At 36.5% G+C, this 21923-nt stretch overlaps 1 long non-coding RNA gene across 2 annotated transcripts in view; it reads left to right on the top strand.

Moving 5' to 3' along the window:
- LOC110829823 (uncharacterized) overlaps positions 1 to 21923 on the top strand; it is a 371352-nt gene that overhangs the window by 305417 nt on the left and 44012 nt on the right. For both annotated transcript variants that reach the window (XR_015534118.1, XR_015534119.1), the window contains one exon: positions 6900 to 6945. This is a non-coding gene — a long non-coding RNA (uncharacterized LOC110829823). The remainder of the gene's footprint in view (positions 1 to 6899; positions 6946 to 21923) is intronic.

Genomic DNA, 21923 nt, shown 5'->3' with positions numbered 1-21923 from the left:
GATCTGAATTCTTAAATATTACTTACATTAACTTCGCTTTCAGTGGGTTAAGAGAATTGTCGCTTCCAGATGCTTTCAAAGAATTATAAAACATGCGCACATTAAAATTTTTACTGACTATCACCTCATGCTATATTAGCTTTCTATTTTGCATTTGCGGTCGGTAAGTTCTACTTCGGAGGAGAGCAAAAAGAAGTAATGCTTACTTCTAGAGTTGACAAAAAGTAGCTAAAAGGATTTGAATCGGGCACGGAGCAAGCGAGACCGCATGCCCCCATCTTGTCCTAGAATCCACTTACATGACACGACTTTGCCACACTACGGAGTGCCCTGACCTCAGAACGAGTTTTTCATTCGTCCAGAAAACAGTACAAGGCAATAACATGACAATTTCTTTAGCAGTGGCTTCCTCTCAGTAGTTATCACTCGTTTCGAATGCTCTTACGTTAATTCGTAAGGTTTTCCGCGTTCTATGGACAGCATTCCTCCTCAAAGAAACTATTTGTTTGTTGTTGTTTTTTCACACTGTCGGAGTGACATTAGCGGTAATTCTACCAGCAAGAAACAGTCTGCTAACAAATTTCCATTGTAGAATCCGCCTGGTTTTATATTGCGGAAATCCGTAAGGAACTGGATTCACGCGTAATAACACGAGATTTTGAGGTTATCAAGGCGGTGAAGATGTCGATCGTGGTCTTATGGGTTGTGGTGTAATATGATTTTGTAGGTGGTTACCGATGTTTTGGAAGGACCTTTTACCGCCGCCTTCAAGGTTCACTAAAATCTTAATTTTCGCCTGAAAGTTTGTGGTTATGGTAAATGGTTTTCGGGAAATAAAGGATATAAAAGGATGTATCTTCTAAATCTGAAGAATGGAGTGCAATATATTTACTTACGACAGGAAGGTCAAGTGACAGACGGACGGACAAATGAGTCGTTAGAGTACATACTCTGGTATAATTGTAATTAGTGAGTGGGTATAATCGTATATTATTAATTGCTGATATAATGTAATTTATGTACGCCAGTTATTTAATTATATATTTATAATGTAAACAGATATTTATTTATTAAATTTGGGATTTTAAAAGATTGAGAGGTCTAACATCAGAAAATGTGAGTTGTCTCAATCCAATCTGCCAGGATTATTGCATGGTCATTATCGTGGCATAAGATTAAATTTTAAAAATATTTTTATATTCAGAGAGGACTTCACACAATTTTGTTTCTGTTATTGTACGAGACAAATTTCTGTAATTATACGATAAATTAAATAATTAGAGATGTAATTTGAAATATATGTTATGCAATTTACTATATATCAATGTCAAATAGCCTTTTTAATATTGTCAGTCTCTGTACTTCCTAGTCATAATGTAAAATACCTGTACATTATTAGTTATAGTTGTCCAAAAAGTACGAATATAAGCCTAGTATACGTATCATTACAGTGATCTTACAGTTTAAACCCTGAGCTCTTATTTATGATGATTACTGAATGTCAGTGTAAGCCTACTTACAACCGACATTTTAGACTAAGGATGACCCCTCTGTCTCCTCCCCTCCCACCGTACCTTAGAAAACTAATACTTTTCTTTGTAATAAGCAGTTGTCAGTTCTAACGAAACTTGGATAATAAATGACTGTTCTTAATACCCAAAAATGGATATGGACCTCATGAATGTACAGAATTTGTTCTTTTATTTCAACTTACCATTTTACATACCTGTGCTGTCATGTAATACCTTGATAATTCAAAACTGTAAATACTAATGCAATTTTAACAATGACCAAACAGAACCCTGAGGTATGAAAAACTCTAGTTTGCACAATTATTTAATGAGAAATTATAGACAATGTTCGGTGCAATAGGTTCAGAGTCGTAAGTGGTTAGTTTTTTATTTATATGACTTTTAGTAATTGCATACATAATGTTGTTTCGGATGGTATTGGTATTGTGAACGATGAATTGGGAAGGAAGCGTTTCCAACATTTGCCTTAAACAAGAGAAAAATTACGAAATATCTTAAAAAATCGTCTGTATTAGGATCCATATTTGAATCCGGGACCTCTAGAATAGAAGACATATTTCCACACTCGGTCCCTTGTCCATTTACACGTACGTTTCACTATGACTTCATGGCCATGCAGTGAAATATTAGCATGTCGGTTTCTGCATTGTAATTTTTGCGTAATGTTACGAAATGAAAGGACCTTTTTAAAAACCCACTAAGTTACATGGCAAAATGTGTAATGGTGAAAAAAATTCGAGACTTGCCTTTTATATCATTTGTTTCCAGCTTTCTAGTTTCGGCCGAGCAGACATTCAACTTCGAATTAAAGTTTAGTAATTATTACGATATTCCGGACGGCGTCAGCTGACAACCAGACCACCCAAATATGTGCAACATTGCAACATTACACCTTATTTACAAATTAAATTTATAGATATTTATTAAGGTGAGATAAAAGTGTATAAAAAATTTGCACATAAATAGCCGAACAATAAATTAAATTAACTTCAAGATCTATTATCATACACTCATACTCATATTCCATTGAAATGAGGCCAGTTTTTTTACCGTTGATTAAACTATTTATCATTTTAAGTAGGCCTCTGCAACAAATCGGTGTGTGGACCTTCTGGTTGACACACTTTCTGGTTGACGTTCTGGTTGACACGCTTTCAATTCCAACCAAAACATATTCATATTCATTACATGATGTCACCAAATATTAATAACTCATCAGTGTCTTGCACCTAACAGTCTTCGAAGTTTAAAGATTTCTGAAGTTTTCCATCGTCTAAACTATAAAATAATAAAACTACATCGTTTGGATAGCTGGATTCTGCTTTCGGATAAGAAAACCTATCTGTCGTTCCGCGTGGTTGAGCTAGCCTTGTACCTGGACGAGGTCGTCATTAAATAAATTACGTATAAATAAACAAATCTTCTTGTTGAAAGATTCTTATTTAAATATGGGATAAATTTGTTCACAATTTTGAATTTGTTCCTGCGTTTATTAAGTAATTATTCCTTTACTTATTATATTTATAAGCCTACGTGTTAAATTAATTCATTTATTATTGCTTCGTTTAATGGACACCCATATATTCATTGCCATACAGTTACAGATTGCTCCTATACTCGAATCTGATTCGAGATGAAGTCTGAAGCTAACTGCAGGAGTTGAGCATCGTTCCATAAAACGTTATTAAATCAGCGTATAAATGTTTTCATCCCGGGAATAGGGAAGTGACACTTAACGTTCTACTTTATTAATGAGCGCCCTGTATATGAGGATTCAAAGTAAATTAAAAGGAATGAGTGACCTTCTCGAACTTTTTTGAATGGTTCGAGTAGATCTGCCTTTCATCTAAGGCCTAGATGCCTATTGCCGGAAGGCAGTGCCCGCCGGCTGGATGGAGCACAATAACCACAGCTGGTGATACAAAGCGTAATATATATGTTCAAGTAACGATATTTCTTGTCGGCAAGGAAATGCCACGCAAAGAAGTTGCTAGCAGCGAACAGTTTACGGTCGACTGAAACGAATTGTCACCCACTTAACGGTGCAAGCGGCAGTAATATGTTGGCTGGAGAACGACATTTCCGTTGCTTGCCAGTGGCGGATCCAAGACTGTATCATTATCTTGTAAAAAAAATGTAATAGAAAGCGACTGGGAATATCGTCTGTTATATTTCGATCTTGAGCGCTTTGGAAAGAAGTCAAACATCGCTGATCCAAATAGCAATAATCACTTCTAGAAGTGGGCAGCTCTACAGAGATACATGTTGCTTCTTTCAACATAACGACGTTGTTGTATATAAGTAAATATAAATTCTACCTCCATTTATAATGTTATAAGCCTACGAAGATAGAAGGTTGCTACATTGCTATTACTGCCTTTGTCTGCCAGTAAGACAGTCAGTAATGTTTATCAGTTACCATCAATAGTTGTCAGATGATTTGGATTTCCGTTTGAAGTCATTTTAGCCAGATTCAGTTTCTAATGTCATAGTTTTAAAGAGACGGAATTTTTAATGAAGTAAAGTTCCATAGCGTGTACATTTTCCTGTTCCATAAAACAGATATTTATGAATTCATTCCGAAGCACTTACTGCTACATGAAGATGTTCTACACAAATACCATAGCCGTAAACAATGGCCCTGAAGGGACAGAAGTTATTAAAATACACTATTATATATGGAAATGTCTTATTTATGCTGGAATCCATTAAGGGAACCATTAACGGAATAACAAATTACAATTCCCCACTGACTATGATTAAGTGTAGTATAACGTAATTCTTAACGTTTAATTTAAAATTTTCTGCTACGAATTCCATTGTGGACATGATAACAAACCTTCAATTTCTATAAAATTTGAATCATTTCTTGACCGTCTGAGTGACTGTCAGCTTCTCAAGTTACACTCTGCTATATACAGTTATTATGGAGCAATGCCGCCGTTGTTGAAGGAAAGTGACAATTGAATTCTTATGTGTTCCAGATTGTCCATTTTAAACGTTATACGTACATAATTAATACGTCCAAAAAATGACTGGAAAAATCGTGAAAATTAAAATTAAACAGACTCACTTCATCATGTTTATAATGCACGCATTTAAACAAATAAGTCACCATACTGCGTTTTTAGACAGTATACATCTTAAACGACACCTAAACAGATCTGTGGCGCAAAGCCGCCGCGGCCCATACGATTTTATGCATATTTATTCGATGGTTTTGTAACTTTGTATATTACTATGCATTTTAAAATTTGCGTCATTTTAATTAATTCCGTCTTGTAGGTGGTGGCGTCGAAGTCGGCGAATACGTTTACGTGAATGTTATTTCCATCTGTGAAATATCCTGACTCCTAGTTTTTTGAAGTGGTTCCTAAATATATAGGAAATTTAAGCAGGTCTGGCACGAACCCGGAATGTAGAAAAGAAATCAAAATTTGTTAGTAAACACCGATTTCATAAAGTATTTGTTGTACACGCTACTGGTTATTTGAGATTTATGTTTTGGACTGCTGTTGTCCGACCAGTTGATGAAGGAACTAAGCGACCTCGATGGTTCTAAGCCTGTCACGACGCAGCCGTCCGGACATAAATGGGTCGCACGGCTTACACAAGGTAATCAGTAAGGCAGCGAAAGAACGATTCAACAAACCTACCGGCGAGACTCAGAAACAGCCTGTTAAACGTATCAACTAACTAAAGATGACAGTATTCCTTGATATTGCGCCGTGTAGTCTAGTAGAAGTTGACAGATATTTTACAGGTGCTTACTGCCTCCATCACCAGGGTGATGAGTGCATAGAGGTTTCCTAAGTGATATTTCAAGTTCTCACGTCGGCGAGTATGAAGATGGTCATCTCACGTAATAACTGGCGTTTGTTGGGAAGTTATTTTTCAAAACTCGTTTAAATAATAATCTGAGATGGTCACTCAGCTACTTCTCACCAAAGAAACATGTTTGATGCTCAGACTGTATACCGTGACCCCAAGACAGTAAGGAAACTGCACTCATCGTGATATACGCCTATTTGCTGAAGGCCTTCAGTACTTCAGTAATCGTTTCTTATCTTTTCATGCAATTAAATTAGAGGTTACACCCAAATCGATTACTCATAGTATATGATATTAAAATTATCATGTCTTAATCTACATTGTTGTGACTTGGGCCTCTAAACATCTTATGTAAACCTGTCCTTACAATGTGATTTATGAAAATATGGCATCTTAGAAACGAAATTCAGATAAACATTACTAACGAGTTGAATAATATCGTTACACGTTAATACATACAGAGGAATGACATAAGCAAAGATTGTTTTACACTTCGTAGCTTCTCGCAGTTTCAAGTAACGGGTTAGAAAATATATTTCCTGCTCTTGGTTGTTTATTATCAGCGTGTTCACCGCCCTCCCCACAAGATCATGTATTTTTGTTGCTTGTCTTTTAATATATTTTTTGCATTGCTATAATTTCGTGTAATAATTCTTCGTTTCTTTCAGTCTGTTTATGATTATCCGTTATAGCTTATTATTCATGTTATGTCCATTTTCTTTATATTCTGTTTGTCATCGTCTGGAACTCTGATCCAAACCTTTAAATGTTAAGTACTTTTAACGTAATAAATTATTATTACTGTTACATGTTAAACTTCTCTGATAATAATAAAGGTGTGCAGCATAATCATATTCACGTTGACAAATTATATAATACAAATTATGAATTATACTTTAAAATCATTTACCCATTCAGATATTCCCATTTTTTTTTTAATTTAAGAACTCAGTGGAACTTCAATGAATATCATATTTTCTTAATTCAAAATAATAAGAAAGCACATCACAGTATTAATAAGGTGCAATAGTTGTATTCATTCCCTCCATTTCAAGATGTTGAATGCATTAGAACTTCGATGTTATGTCCATATGTTTATCGTTAGGAGTGGTTTGACTTCTTTGTTTGGGACCACGATTTAGAAACTTTCTCTCAACTGTATACCATCTGCATTTTCAGTTTCCTTATTATTGACGAGTTCCGTGTTTCATTTTGAATGGAATATGTATAAATTCACTTCATACATATCTATTATTAACTTTACCCTGAAGACGGAGACAAACACGTTCCTACGAAATGTTTAACCATTTACAATACCACAAGATGTTATAAATCGTAATACCACTATTAATATCGCCACAGCCTTGGTAAAGTCAAATCGTTTCTTTCTTGCTAAGGATTAATAATTCCAGAGCGTTTCATAAACTCGTACCATGTGTCATCCTCGGTAGACCATTTAGCTATTTTCACTTATTTCTGTGTTTAAATTACGTGTTTTGAATTCTTGTCGATTATCCACTTTTATCTTTCTTCTAGGTGGATTGTTTCAACAGCTGATTGCAGGAGCTACTGCCCTATTATGGTGAGTTATATTTAATTTCCATACTTCACTTTCATACTTCTGTGGCCAGCATCATTTCCATGCAGTTTCCTGTAAAATTATCCTTTAAAGTGTTCATATACCTACACGTAAATGTAGGTAACTGATAATTAAAATTTTGTTATTTGTTACAGCTAAACAAATTTAAAGCTCTCAGGAAAAATGTAACAGCTGAAATGTCAGGTCATAACACTGCTGTGTTGTGTCTGCCCTTTCAGACTTAATATCCAAGAGTTTTAATGGCTTGATTTAAATCGCCTTATCATGTACTGTCATATCTGATGAATCCTCCCACAAGCAATGCGTGTGAGCTGTCAAGCAAGCTTTCTCGGACATACAGAACAGTACAAGGACGGACTTGTATATGCTTTTTTATTTAAACACGCTAGTATTGTGTTTTATAAAAGACAAACATGTCAGAATGGTTAAAAGAATTAACTGATGCACGATATAAGAGCTTGTATTTTGTTCCCGTATTTGTTAAGTAAAATCTGCATAATAAAATATTATTTAAAGCTGTTCACTCTAGTGTATTTAAATATAAAACACCTGCATAAAGTTTTCGCTATTGTCGTTGTTGCCATCTGCTTTGTTTTACTTGTATCTTGTAGGCCTTCTTTATACACATAATAACTTTTTAAACGTATTTTAAAAATACAGGCTAAAACAGCGGTATTTTCCCCGCACATATACCTGCTTTATTTTCGAATTTACTGCAATTTATGCTTATTACACATTCCCGCTTCGTGACAATATTAGATAGGCGTTTACGTGTCTGGAGCAAACATTATTGGTTGATAAGGTAGTATATTTACGTCATATTGTGAATTAGGTTAATATTTTAATATTTTCCGTCAAATCACAATTTTTAATAAGATAATATATATTTTATTATCTTATTAAAAATTGTGATTTGACGGAAAATATTAAAATATTATTGGTTGAATAAACTTTAAGGTTCTCATGGCGGAGAGCGTGATTTTGACTGTCTTGTGGGTTGTCGAGTCGTGTAGTCTGGTATAAGTTAACCGACGTTTCAGAGATACTTGGTGTCTCCATTATCAGGGCAATTAGTACTCATCACTACTCATGAGTACTTATTGCAATCAGTTACAAGATAATGTTGAGACTAAAGTTTGCAAACATTTTCGATATAACTGGTTTTACACACGTTTTGTTAAATGAGTACAAATAAGAAATGTAAACTAAGAAGAATTAAATCCTATCTAAATATAATGAAACACGATTTGATATCCGAGCTAATAAATACAATTTTGCCTTCAGGCCTCGTAACCCTTTTGTTACAGCTTGCATTATAAATGTTGAACACTTATTTCTCGTCTGTTTTCCACGTTCATAGCACAGTCGCAGTGACATTCTTGGAACATCGCTTCCCCTTTATAAAATAACAGTGTTGTTTAAGTTAATGTCTTGGTATGTTAAATTGGTTAAGCTGCAAACAGGGACGTGAGATCGTATCAGGAAGGTCCTTTACATTCCTCGCGTTTCGTCACTGTCCTCTGGCTGGTGATAATCTGATTACATGTGTTCCTCTTGTGTCAGTGACTTTAGGTATTGGCTTAGAGTTCACAACGAGTTCATAAGGTAAACGAAACGTCCTATAACATGTTTATCTGTTCCCATTGTTACGGAGAGTTCCATGTCCGCTAAAGTATCAGAGCTTTCCCAGGAGTTAAGCGTGGTTTCTGTTTTGTAAATCGGTTAGTGTCGCACATTCTATTCGTCTTAATAACAAGCTGTATTGTGAAATACGTACCTTCTCATGCAATTTAACACCGGAAGTTCATTGTACGTCATCATTAATCTGAGGTATGTCCTCAACCTGTGCTTGTAATTTTGTTACTATTAATTTCGCGTTACGAAACTCGAATATCTGTTATAACAGCGGTTACTTATATTTTTATAAGACGTAGAGTGATTGGTATGTTATTCTCTTTTAACATTCATTGGTGTTTTGATGGAAAATTAATGTGTGAGTGTAGTATATAATTTTCTTCGGACTTCAGTCATAAGCATATTCCATTTGAACTCGTGATTAATAACTTTAATTCAACTTAAGTTAAGGAGGTTCTGACCAAACAGCAGTTGTTTAGTTCATATTTTAGATATCCGAAACTTAATTTTGTTTCGAACAAACTAAATTAAATTTTCTTATATTTTATAATTCAAAGAAACTCGTCTGTACTTATTTTACAATCATATCATTTGAAAGTTACTGCTGTTAAAATTCCCGCGTGAGTGCAACGCTTATTGTTTGTTTGTTGTAATGTGGGTTCGAATCCCGTCGGCAACAATGATATTTGCATTCATTTTTTCAATATCTTTCGAATGTTCTGAGATTTGCTGGCTTCCACTCATATTGACAGTTTTAAAAGCGAAGAAGCAGAGTTTGGATTACAGCATTTCATTTGTTCCTTCTGTGAATTTTGTCTGGAAATTCACCGTTACGTCAATGTCGTTTTTAAGAGATTTTAGATGTTACTTTTATTAACCTATGGTTTGAATTATGTGACAATCGACATCATTATTACGTTTATACATTTTCCAGTTTACACACATACGGAATCATTTCTGACAGTTGTACTTTCCCATTTATAACCCTGTCTTAATACAACAACACATAAAATCCCAACAGGAAACAATTTGACAACTATTTCTGTCAATTTACTTACTGTTTATTCAGAATTCATTTCTATACTTATACTAATAGAAGTATTCTATACAGCCGTTAACTTAGTCTATATGTTATGAATTAATGTCTTCACAATTTCCTAGGCAGAGCCCTAGTTGCTTTAAAACACACGTTAAAAATCCACTTAGCTCCTTTACCCTAAATTTGTATTGTCTTATACTACAAGTATCACATATGAGGTGAAGGGACTGAAATATATGAATCTTGACTTGAATTTCGAATTCATGTTAGTCTGGCGGTAAATTTATAAGACGAGATGCTGTAATAATGTTATGTGAACGTAGAGTCTACCCCATCTGCAAGCTTGGGGGCAAATCAGATGAATAATACATGGTCCGTGTAATTCTCGTTAGTAAACACAGAACATTACTGTACATAGAGAGGAATGTAATTGTTATAATTACTGATCTTACATTATGAAATGAATTCAGTAGCTCTAACTTGTTACTCGAGGAATACAGCATGTATTATCCTGAATTCTGACAAAGCGTGTTTCGAATGTTTAGGTTTACTGTATGTTAGAAAGATATTTTATAAACATTTTCTTCCCTAAGGATCTCGGTGGAGCTAATACATTCCACTTAACACGATGTTTTCATACCGGAAATCCTTGCTACTTACACGATGAAGATGCTGTGGGCATGGAGCTGATATTATGTTGTCATCGGGTGACTTCTGATTGCAGGAAGGCTTTGGACCGTTTGCCTTCCAATAACACTGATTATAAGGACAGTATTCTGAATTTAATGGTCAAGAAGTGAGGGGAATACGACCAAAGGATCTTTGCCATCCTCAGATCAAAGAGGAAATAGATATGGCATGTTTATGGTCCCATATTACAATGTAAAATTAAAATGACTCCATATTAAACATTTACTGGGTTAATAACAGCAGTTGTAAAGGATTTCCGATGTGTTGAGGTCTTTGAACCGGGCCAGAATGCTGTATGATGTGTGGATCTCGATGTTTGTCACACGCAGTCATCCACTTTCTCCAGCAGACCATTCGGCCAAGCGCAAGAACTGAAGCCAGCGGCAGGTTCACACGGTCTGAACAAACCAAGAAGTCGTGATGACCCAGATCTGATAGTATTACACATACAGCCCCCGCAAATACGACAAGACGGTTAAACTATCTGAGAGATAGACCAGAGACCAGAGTGAATAGTCTGTAATTACTGCTCAGGGCTGTTTATTGCTATAGACATGCATACACTCATACATTCATATCAACAGATGCCATACAAGTATGAATCTCCAGTTAAGACGCCAACAGGAGAGACATACGCCATGAGCTTTTGTATGGGGGCCGCTGTTTCGAAAGTGGGTGACGTAAATCGTGAACGTCTACGGAACTGAACACGCACGGGAAGTATGAGATACATACAATTTTTTTGTTTGAAACTTAGAAGACTAGATGTAGGTGGAAAGATTCTATTAATATTTATTCTATGAAAATTGTGAATGAGGGTGTTCAGTGGGTTCATCTAGCTCAGGATAGCATTTAACGTACCGTTTTATTCCTGTTACCCCTTGTTTAATGCAATTTAAATGCCCAGCATAATCTTAGAACATGGACTCTACTAAGTTAAGGCTTAAATACCAGTGGCGGGCTCTTGTGAATATGATAATGAATTTTCAGTTTTCATAGGAAGTGGAAAATGTATTAACCACTTGAGGGGCTATTAGGTTTTAAGGTAGGCTTGTGTGAAAAATATTTTTGTAAACGACCTGATCATTAAGTACAAAAATATAATAACAATGCTGTGTAAGCTAGCCTAATAATAACTCTTGACACATACCATAAGGCATTTATGATGTCAAATGCGCAGCCCGAATAATTTCTCCAGGTAATTTAACAAATTTTAAGTTTTAAATGCGTGCTTGTTAGCTAGAAGTAGCTGTTTGCTATTTCAAATTACATAAAGTGAAAATTTATGTTATAATGACGTTTGTCTGTGCTTGTGGGAAAACAGACGAATGGAAAATATATTTTGAGTGTATGCTTGGAGTTAGCAGTCGTAGGCGGTTATGATTTTCCGCATCCATGTGCTCACACTCAGAACAATCACCCTTTTTTTGTTTTGTGTTTGAAAGTTTATTTCCTTGTGGATTCCTCGCATTATAATACTCTAATATTATCCCATAAGGACAAAATACTGAAACAACAAATAATCACCAACAACGAGCACTTTTTTATTATATGGACAGACTTTGTCGGTACATAAACCATGGTCTCTTCCCCGGTCAGCATGCTTCATATGAGAAACTACTAAACGGATTTTTATAAAATGTTGTATTCGGAATCGACACTAAACTTTGTTATACAAATTTTACTTTTGATAAGCATGTCAAACCACTATATAACCCCTTCAGTACATGATATCAAAATTAAAATTATGGGTTTCAAAAAGATAAATTATCTTCCATAAATATATATTGTATTCTCATTAAGGTAAACAACTTTCATTTTGAATGCTGTTGATATGGGGAATATCTAAATTCGTAATGAAACACGTATTCTTATATCTTCGCAACAGTCGGTTTTAATACGAAACATCGAACATTAGAACCAATTAATGCTGTAAAGTTCCTAACACTGCGTTTAGTAAGCTTACTCCAGCGGAGTACACCTTTTCACTTGCTCAAGACAAGCGAGTGATTTTCCCTCCAGTAGCGTTTCGTTGCCTTGCATACAGGCTACGAGAGGCAGGGATTATTGCTTGTACACAGTAAGAGAAGGAATCGAGGTTATGCATGAACGTGTGATAGATCATGCCGAGTGAATGCCCAAATGTCATGGCGGTCAAGGCACGACCGGAGTTAACGGGTGTGAATTTTAAATATCACAGATCACTCTAGTGGCTACGATATATCGGCTTGTATTTCTGTTATGACAGAAACAAATGACGGGTCTTTACAGACCAGTGACACAAGTGACTATGGGATTCATAACTGTGATTTTATATATAGAGAGAGTGTAGCAGAAACCACCATTCATTCGGTATCATGTAGGTAATTAATCAGTAACTGCTTTGAAGCAAAACATGCATATCTCGGTATTTTATTTATTCAGGAGCAGATATTCACCTTATTCAGCCAAAGTTTTTACTGATTGATTCACTGATTATTTAACAGGGATGTATTAGCAAAAAATTACATTTGTTACGCCAGATTAGATGTGTGGATGTGAATGAATGTTCGGTCATGTTTATTCTTATTTTACTTAACAGCAAATTGTAGGGTGTTTTGTGAATAACGAAGTAGAATGATTTTTTAAGAAAACTGCCATGGTCTATTGTAAGATAGTTATTTTTATGGATCGTGTGAGGGAGACCTCGAATACCTTTTATGATAGTCGGTCTCTGGGCCGATCTTTGAACTGGATCTCCCGCATAAGATGCGAGAGTTCTAACTACTAGACTGTGACGTTCTTTCTACGTCTAAATTGGTGAGCATTCGATTTCCCTAACTTATGCGCGGGATGCCGAGGTGTGAGGTGATTTTAACTAAAGCGTCACTCTGTATTGTATTTACCAATATTGCCGACCTGGCTGATTTATTGTGCTAGAATGTGAATACAATTCGCTCAGTATTCAACCAAGACTGACAAAGTGAAATATTATACACTTCTGTAACATCACAGATTTGATCTGAGAAAATGTCAAGGCCTCAAAGTACACGGTAATTGCAGAAAGCAATTGTAACAACACACAAATTCTTACCACATTCGGCAAACAATTCATTGGTTCTCCAGTTTTCATTTACGGACGGACAGACAGACATGGCGAAGTTAATAGGTGAATTTATAAAACTTTTTTATACGTTCCTAAAATGATTACAGTTCGGCATTCTCCATCATTAGACATGTCTGTAAAACATGTTTGCATTCCCACGACATCTGTACCGGTTTGGGTTAAACACAGTGTGTACCCAAAGGAAGGGTGTAACCACAATCAAGAGACGTCAGGTTGGCATGCACGTGGATGAAAGTTGTTTTTACTCGATACATTAATATTTGTTTATAAATGAATTGTAAAAAGCTTGGCCCGTTGCGTTAGAAAATAGTTACAGATGTTTATATGATTGACAATTTTCGGGTTCCTTGCAGATTGATGCTGTCTCCAGCCAACGAATCATTGCAGGGGGTTATGGTGCATGGCATCGTGGTTGTATAATTGATGTAACTGACTTCAGTTCTCGATTATGTAGCCTAGTTCTTTCCGTGAAACAATTTTTTTCTGATTCATTGAAACCGCTCAGATAATTTGTGTTTATCCTCTATCACTTTCTCAATTTTCTTAAAGGGACTGATGAAAATTGTAAAAACCCTTCAGCAAGATTAACGTTCTTTGTCTCTCTGTTTCTGTTTCTATTTGTCCCTTTCTTTGTCTGTTTTCCCGATTTTGTAAAAGGATTGTCAGTCATTACACTAAGATATTCATTGTTCAGACTAACTATGATATATCATTAAGATTTCAATTCTTTGTAGGCTTATTATTATCTGTGGCATGCAGCCCTTGATGGGCCTTGGTCTCCTCCCAGATGAGAGATTACTCGATCTGTTTATACATTTTGTAGGACTCCTTGGACGAGTAACAAGCCCGTCGCAAGGTCTCCCTCTACACAGAAATACGCCGATAAACATCCATGCCTTGAGTGGGATTCGAACCCACGGTCCAAGTTCCCAAGTGTCCTCAGACCGCGCTGCGATGTGATCGGTGCTTTGTATGCTAATCTGAAAAAATTATGACAGAAAATACGGAGGTAGACAGCTGTCCCTGTAAGAACACACCTGAAAATCTCATACCAGTTATGGACCAATGATTGTTTATACGTTTAAAAAAATGACTGACAATTTTTGTAAATGAGTTGGGATGAGTCATTATACCGCTGTCGGGTCCCTCAAGTTATTCAGGGATGTGAAGAAGACGTTAAACTTTTGAACTTAAAATGCTTGTTGCTTCTTTATTTGGAGAGAATTGCGGAAGTTGTCGTAGCACACGAAGTAGGTATTGCCTGATAAAAATCATTAGCCAACCACAGTTCATACGTGTCTATAACATAAGTTTGAAATAAGTGGGACTATATAATACCGTAGTTCAGGGAATTCAAACACGACGACACTGCATACAAGAAATATTTGTTGTCACCGAAAGTAGAAGTCATAAATATAAGCCCGTTCTAACCACCTGTTTCTCCGATAGAGCAGAATGGTGTCACTTTTTATTTCAAGATAATGTCTCTTCGGAGTTTTCGCTGTCTGTAGATTTACAGTTGTATGTTTCTTTGGGTGGTCACATGTAAATACACAAACCGAATACGATAAAAGACATGATCCAAAGGCCTGCAACATGGAAGAACATTACGGAAGATATAATTCAGGGGAAAAAAAATTTTATAGCACGAGAGCGTATCCCTAATGAATTTCGAATAAATCTTAGGCCTAAAGCTAGTTGGGAATAAGAGGAAAAGGAGTAAAGTCGTAAATAATTCACGTATCTTCAGGTACGACCTCATCGTTTACTATTTTATGTGTTGTGTTGCTTATTTTGTTATTTGATTGCGGTTTATTTCGGTGTCCTGCAAACCGTGGCACACCCTAATTCATGAAAGACACGTGGCATTTAACCACTCTTTGTCTGGGTGAGGGGGTCACGAAAGACTTCTGAATGCTTTGAATATGGTAGCTTGTCTCCGAATCGATACTTAAAACCCGTACTTTCTGGAAACGAAGCAGGAATGCTGTCCACCCGGTCACAAAGTTTATTCTTATTAGACGTAGCACGGTGTTTGTTTTGTTCTAATTTTGGACACTTTTAAACACATCTTAGAGCATTACCTTTTGAGAATTACACGTTTTGTTCGCAAGCAGTGGCGCTTTGTTTCTTGAATCTCCTGATTCTGATACATAGCGTTAACCATTAAATATTTAGTAGCAAACAAGTGAACTGTAGTAGATGTACCGTCCTCATTCATTCATGGATGTGCAAATGGTCTTAAGTAATACGTCTTTCAGAGGTTCCAGTTTATCTGACTGTCTAAATGTTACATAAAACTTAATTCTATGCTTGAAGACGGGTGTCTTTTTCTTTGTCGTCACAGACGAGATTCTTACATGTGTTCTGATCCCGGGAAAACATTAAAAATACGTTGTTATCGTAATGCTTTGGACTATATCTTAACCTATAAATTGTGTTACATTTATATTACATAGTATATAATTCTAATTACGTGTGTCTGTATTTAAATATTATATCTACTTATATGTAGAAGGAATAATAAAGATAAATACGTGTGTAAGGAAGAAAATGTGTGAAATCAAGGAAAATATAAGCGAAAGGAGGGAATATGAAGAGGGAGGAAGTTTGAACGAACAAATGAAATGAAGAAGAAAGGAATACGAAATAAATTAAGTATATAGTAGTACGAAAGGGACATAATAATGTGAAACGGCTTGAGATAAATAGTTTCATGTTGAATTTGAGCGGGTTTCTTATTCACATTAAAGAAACTCATTCGAACAAGAGAGACGTTTGATATAACCGACTGAAGACAGTTACATATAAGCCCTTTCCATCCATTTAAATCAAACTGTGCAGTTACAAGAGCGTCATGCCGAAATCGGCTGGTCGCGAAAGGGTTCCAGTATTCTCATGCTGTACTGTTACTACACGCCATCAGCCTCTTGAAGTACATGGCGAAGAATTAAGCAAAATAAAGTCGGCAACATTTATTTGGGTAACAGCCCAGTCTCTAGTGGTGGGTAAACTCAGCGGTCAAGTTTGGCGCGACTTAAACATAATTAGCTGCCCACAATATTTCTCCTGAGGCCAATCCCTGATGATGGAGACAGTAAGTATCTTTGAAACGTTGATTACTGTGTACCAGACTACACGGCGCATAGCCATATTCACGCTCGTCTCCACGAGAACCTGAAATCTGATAAAATAAATTCTGTTTACACTCATCTGAATTTCTTCTGTGGCTGTGCTAGTAAAGCCCTGATTCCTTGCAGTGGCTATACGTCGGACGTGTAGGGCCGAGCTAAGAATGTGCATTAGACAAGATTAGCGCAGCTTGTTGTAAAGGAAGGGGTTAGAGAACACTTCATGACGTAGTACATTGCAGCAGCCAAGACTGGACCACTACATAAGATGGGGACACCATTAATTAGCTTACAGCATAGCTGTACAGTCACAGCAGAAACATTAAGTCGGTGAGCAGGTGATGCCATGGCATATACGTACTGAAATTCTTCAACCGCGCCGAGGACATTGACCTCTTATGTCAACAGTTATCTTCCATGAAGGAAAAATAAATCTTACAGGGAAGGGGGGGGGGGGTCTTCTTTTACTCTGACCTCGTTTTTAAATAGTCTAAAATAAATTATTACCTTCAAACTTGAGATGTTTATCAATTAGAAATTTGGTTTTATCATTAGAATTATAAAGCGGTGATCGTAACAAATGATTAGGTCTGATAATAGTTCGTTGTTCCGCGGTAATTAATTATTTCAGTTTATAATTAATTTTTAATGTATGCTATTATATTATTGTAGTTTATTTAATGGTTGTTGGAATACTGTACCTCATGTAACTTTATTATACTAATACTATTGCAATATGAGTAAAATTCGTAGGCCGCATGTTTACTATGGTCCAGTAAAATGTTTGAAGGTAGATTGTATTATAATTCATATTTTAAAACTCTCTGTACTCCATAACGAAGTACTCCGATCCTGTACAGTCTTGTAAACCGAATGTAGTTTTCAAAAATCTGTAAGGCATGAAAGTTGTTATATTTCGTCATGACAGCGCGTGCACAGCTCGTATAGAAAGAAATCAAAATGCAGTTTTGTACGGTAAAGAATATTTTTGGACACCCTGCTGCAAGTACTAACACTACAATTACAGCTGCAGCCATTACTGTTACTGCTATTTCTACATCAAGAAGTAATCTGAGGCCAGTTCGTCTTTGGAAAAAATCTTGCCATTTTCCCTACGTCTGTGTTGCACACAGTCGCAAAATCACGTTAAAATGTGTAAATACTAGTAACTGTCTCTGTGCACGAAGTGTCTGAAAGTAGGAAAGCGGTTGGATCATAGCTTAACCTTGTTTATAACAAACTTCCTCATCTGATGCAAGGACTGCAATAAACGGGGCGAAGCATTAAATATACCCATCGCGATTTAAAAATATAATGGTTTAAAAGCAACAAGTATCGCACGTGGAATATACGTGTCTGCTTTCTGGAATGTAATATTTCATTAAGTCACGTTCCCCCACTCCACAAGCCCATACAATGCGTGATTAATTATAATTCTAATATCCACTAATGATGTGATTAACTTCAGGTTATCAATGCATCATTAGATAGAAAATAAAACAAACTGATGATCAAAATTAATGGCACATACAGTCAAAGCTTTGCTAACCCGATCTACAGTCCCAAATGTTATCATGTGCCTATTCAAACTAACTATATGTTACAAAATAACCCGAATGTTTAACGTCACTAATACCAAAACCTGCCATTTACCACGATTTACAACGTACTCCTATTTACACGTCTTTTGACAACGTTTAATAGCTGACTCATTTTGGTGCAGATCATTCTGATTTGTTTATAACTCTACTGCGTTAATCTGCGTATGGCTATTTTCGAATAGATTAACGTATATATGATGTTAAATTCATACTTATATTACTAAATTAAAAATGTGACGTAATATTCTGATTTGAGTAACACTATTTTAGCCACTACTGTACAGATCTGTTATCTTCATTCGCTTTCTTTGTCGATTAAAAATTTTAAATCAGAATGTTGACAATATATGAATAATTGAAACGAAACGCACTAAAACCTACACATTAAATTGACACTTTCCTGTGATTATTTAGAAGTGTTCGAGCTCTAAGCTCCTGCCCCGAGTAGTAATATTTTATTGTTTTTTGTGTCTATCATTCGTTCATGTTATTGAAATTTCACACTCTCTGGCGATTCTGAGCCTGAATATTCTTGTTTTAACTGCGGACTTAGAGAAAGCCAGCTGTAATACCAAACCCACTCAAGACAACCGTGTGTGGAAGACATGTGAACTGATGCAATTTTGAACTACTTGTATACAAGAACGTGCAGCAAAGCGCCTCATTTCTTTCGCCCCAGAACAAGTTGCTAGCGTACCTTCAGATTTTATTACACCGATCTTCAAGTGAAGGAGACGGTAAATAACAACACCATGTCGCCAAATGTCACGATGTCATGAATCATATGGTGAATGCACAGTCGCTCTGAGCTCTGCTGAATGGAGAGAATTCTCAGGGGAAGCCATGCTCTGAAACGTAACAAATGGAAATGTAATGAATTTTTAATCTATCTACTCCTACCCAATGTCCTTCTCGCTTGACTGGATGAGTTCTCCTTTCGTGTGATGCGGAAAAAGATTCATGCTAAGTTCTGACAGTGGCGACTCTGGAGAAATAAATAGAAAGAGACTATGGTGGCGCCTCTGGCGGAATCTGCGTTTGGCGGGAGTCTTGAGTCAGGCGGTGGGTTCTGTGATGCTGAGTTTGGTACGAATCTGTCTTCAGTCACCGGGAAGATATTTCCACGACTAACTTAGGCTTAATTTATATTTCATTTAATAAATTTAGTGCGTACAAATCAAGGTCATGACACAGACACGACAATATAGGTACCGGGGTTTTCCGAGTAGAGGCTTCTAAAATTTTCAAGGTAATTCGAAGGTCATTTTAAAACGCATTTTTCTGCCGATCTGTAGCGATCTTAATGTCAATACTCATGTTAGTTTGAGGACACGCACAGGCCACTGTCATGTCATAGTCACGACAATATCAGTCTTGGGGTTTTCCGAATAGAGGCTTTTAAAATTCTCAAGGTCATTCGAAGATCATTTTTTCCAAATGCATATTTCTGTCGATCCGTAGGAATCTGAGTGACTATATTCATGTCAGTTTAAGGTCACCGACGGGTCATCGTCACGTCATAGTCACAACAATATTAAGTCGCGGGGTTTTCAGGAGAGAGGCCTTTAAAATATTCAAAGTAATTTTCCCACACTTAATTCTGAAGAAACATTCCGCCAACGGACATGATTTTGAGCCAACTCTAACCATTTACCACCCTCGCAGCCTACATTCCTAAGATCCTCCCAACTCCTTCTTGGTCTGCCCAGGGACCTTTTGAGTTTCATTAAATAAAAAATATTTTACATCATCAAAGGCTTGAACTCAGGCTTTAAAGATGTCTTCTCTCCCATCTGCCATGTATGCAAAAGTTGGTCCTGTAACCGTGATTGTGCATGGCGAACCGCTCACCCGTCGACAATCTTTGTCATGGTTAACAACTGTTATCTTGAATTTCCAGGCACTAACTGGATTCGTTACTGTTTGAGCGCTTGAATTAGCAACATCAAAAACAAACTGATTCGTGTAACATAATTTACTAATTATGGCACTCTTAGCCCTAGCAAAAACTCCCTGAATATTGTCTGTGTCATAGACTGTCACAATATACGTTTGTGCAATACCTGTTAAATTTAAAAAATGTAAATGTCAAGTTGCCAATGTACCTTAGCTCCATTTAGAAAATCGCACTGATTATGTAGGCAGCAAGCACCTCTTAAATGTCGGTAAACTTCTACCAGATTATACGGAGGACCGATATCTTCAAATAACGCTGCCGTGAGAACCTGAAAACTCACTTGAAAATACATTGTTCATAAAATAACGAATTTCGAATCAAGCAGTTGTTTTATGTACCTAATTGAAATAAACAATTAGTACACAAAACTTTAAAGGAAATTAACAACTTGAAATATTTGTTCACTTTTCAGGATACTCAACGAGAAACAAACTGATTGCTCTTCAAATGAGAAGCATCCTTGAACTTATTATTGTATCATTATTAATTAATCTTTCTGTCATTTTGCGCTATATACTCTGAGCTGTTGACAGCGATGTTAAATAAACCACAAACAAATAACAAAATGAAGAGAACCTTGTTCCTTTCTCATCATAAAATAGTGGTCTTACGGCTTAAAACCATTGATCATCTGTGATTAGGCCTGCCCCAGTCGCTGTTGTCCTTTAGAAGTGGTGACTGCGTAAAACCGCGGTGTCCTTTGCATGTGTAGCTGTGTGCCTTAACCAGATTCAGTTGCGTGCAATTTACACATGTGAACGTGTTCTCTGCACGAGACTGTTCACAATACTTTTGCTATAAAAGAGGTGTGTGATACCGTTGAGGTCTCTAAATGAAGCAGAGATTTAAGCGGACACTAAAGGCATCAGCTAGTTTCTGTTTCATAGACGGTCGTCTAGCCAGCCGCCAGGAACATGAAATGTTGTCGGGACTGCGTCGCTCGGCTATCCACACAAACGAGAGCCAGCTCTGAACTGAAGGTCTCACATTTGAGTTTGCTTTTTAAGCACATTTAAACAATGATTCTCAGACTCTCGAGTCATGACTGGATAGTAACACAGTTAAGTTTCAGATGGGCCAATTAGTCATTTCTCCTCTTCAGCTTTTACGTATTAGGCCCTCCAGCTTGTTCCAATTTGTAATGACATTATGAATTCGTTTAGACGTTTGGTAAGACTTGGACATATACCGCCCAATCACAAGGATTTTAAACCCTACACATCCTTAAAGGAACTCATTACCTCCATCTTTAGAACTGAAGATGAGGGTAGTCCTGAAGATGGAAGCAATTTCTTTCTCCGAAACGTTTGTATCTACCCAAAAGTAAGCAGAGCGTCCAAGGCCAGAGAACCACCTTCGGAAATGTTTTAGTTAAATATGTAGGCTTATGTTTGTGTTCATAAATTATATGCGTGTTATCGTAATGTTAATTTGTATACAGGATGATTCAAAAGGTTAGGGCCAAACTGAAGGAGCGTATAGAGGGACTCAGAGAGAACAACTTTCGAATAGGAATCCACGTCCTCCGAAGTTATCCTGAGTCAGTCGAGGCCACTGAAGTTAGGAAAGTCTGATAACATACCGCTGAAATAATTTGCTTTGTAAGATTACTAATGTAATCCTTGTACATAATAAAAAACAAAATTAAGCTAGTAGGAGAATAGCAAAGTACGATTATTTCAGCGATAAGTTATCAGACTTCCCTACCTTCAATGGCCTCGAATGACTCAGGATAACTTCGGAGGACATGGATTCCTATTCGAAAGTTTTTCTCTCTGAGTCGCTCTATACGCTCCTTCAG

Source organism: Zootermopsis nevadensis, unplaced genomic scaffold (genome assembly GCF_977971745.1).
Source record: "Zootermopsis nevadensis isolate Lab colony 2312 unplaced genomic scaffold, Znev_1.0 Znev_ptg000008l, whole genome shotgun sequence".
NCBI classification, from domain to species: Eukaryota; Metazoa; Arthropoda; class Insecta; order Blattodea; family Termopsidae; genus Zootermopsis; species Zootermopsis nevadensis.
The sequence above is the reverse complement of the archived record's forward strand: the minus strand, read 5'-3'. Positions and strand labels throughout refer to the sequence as shown.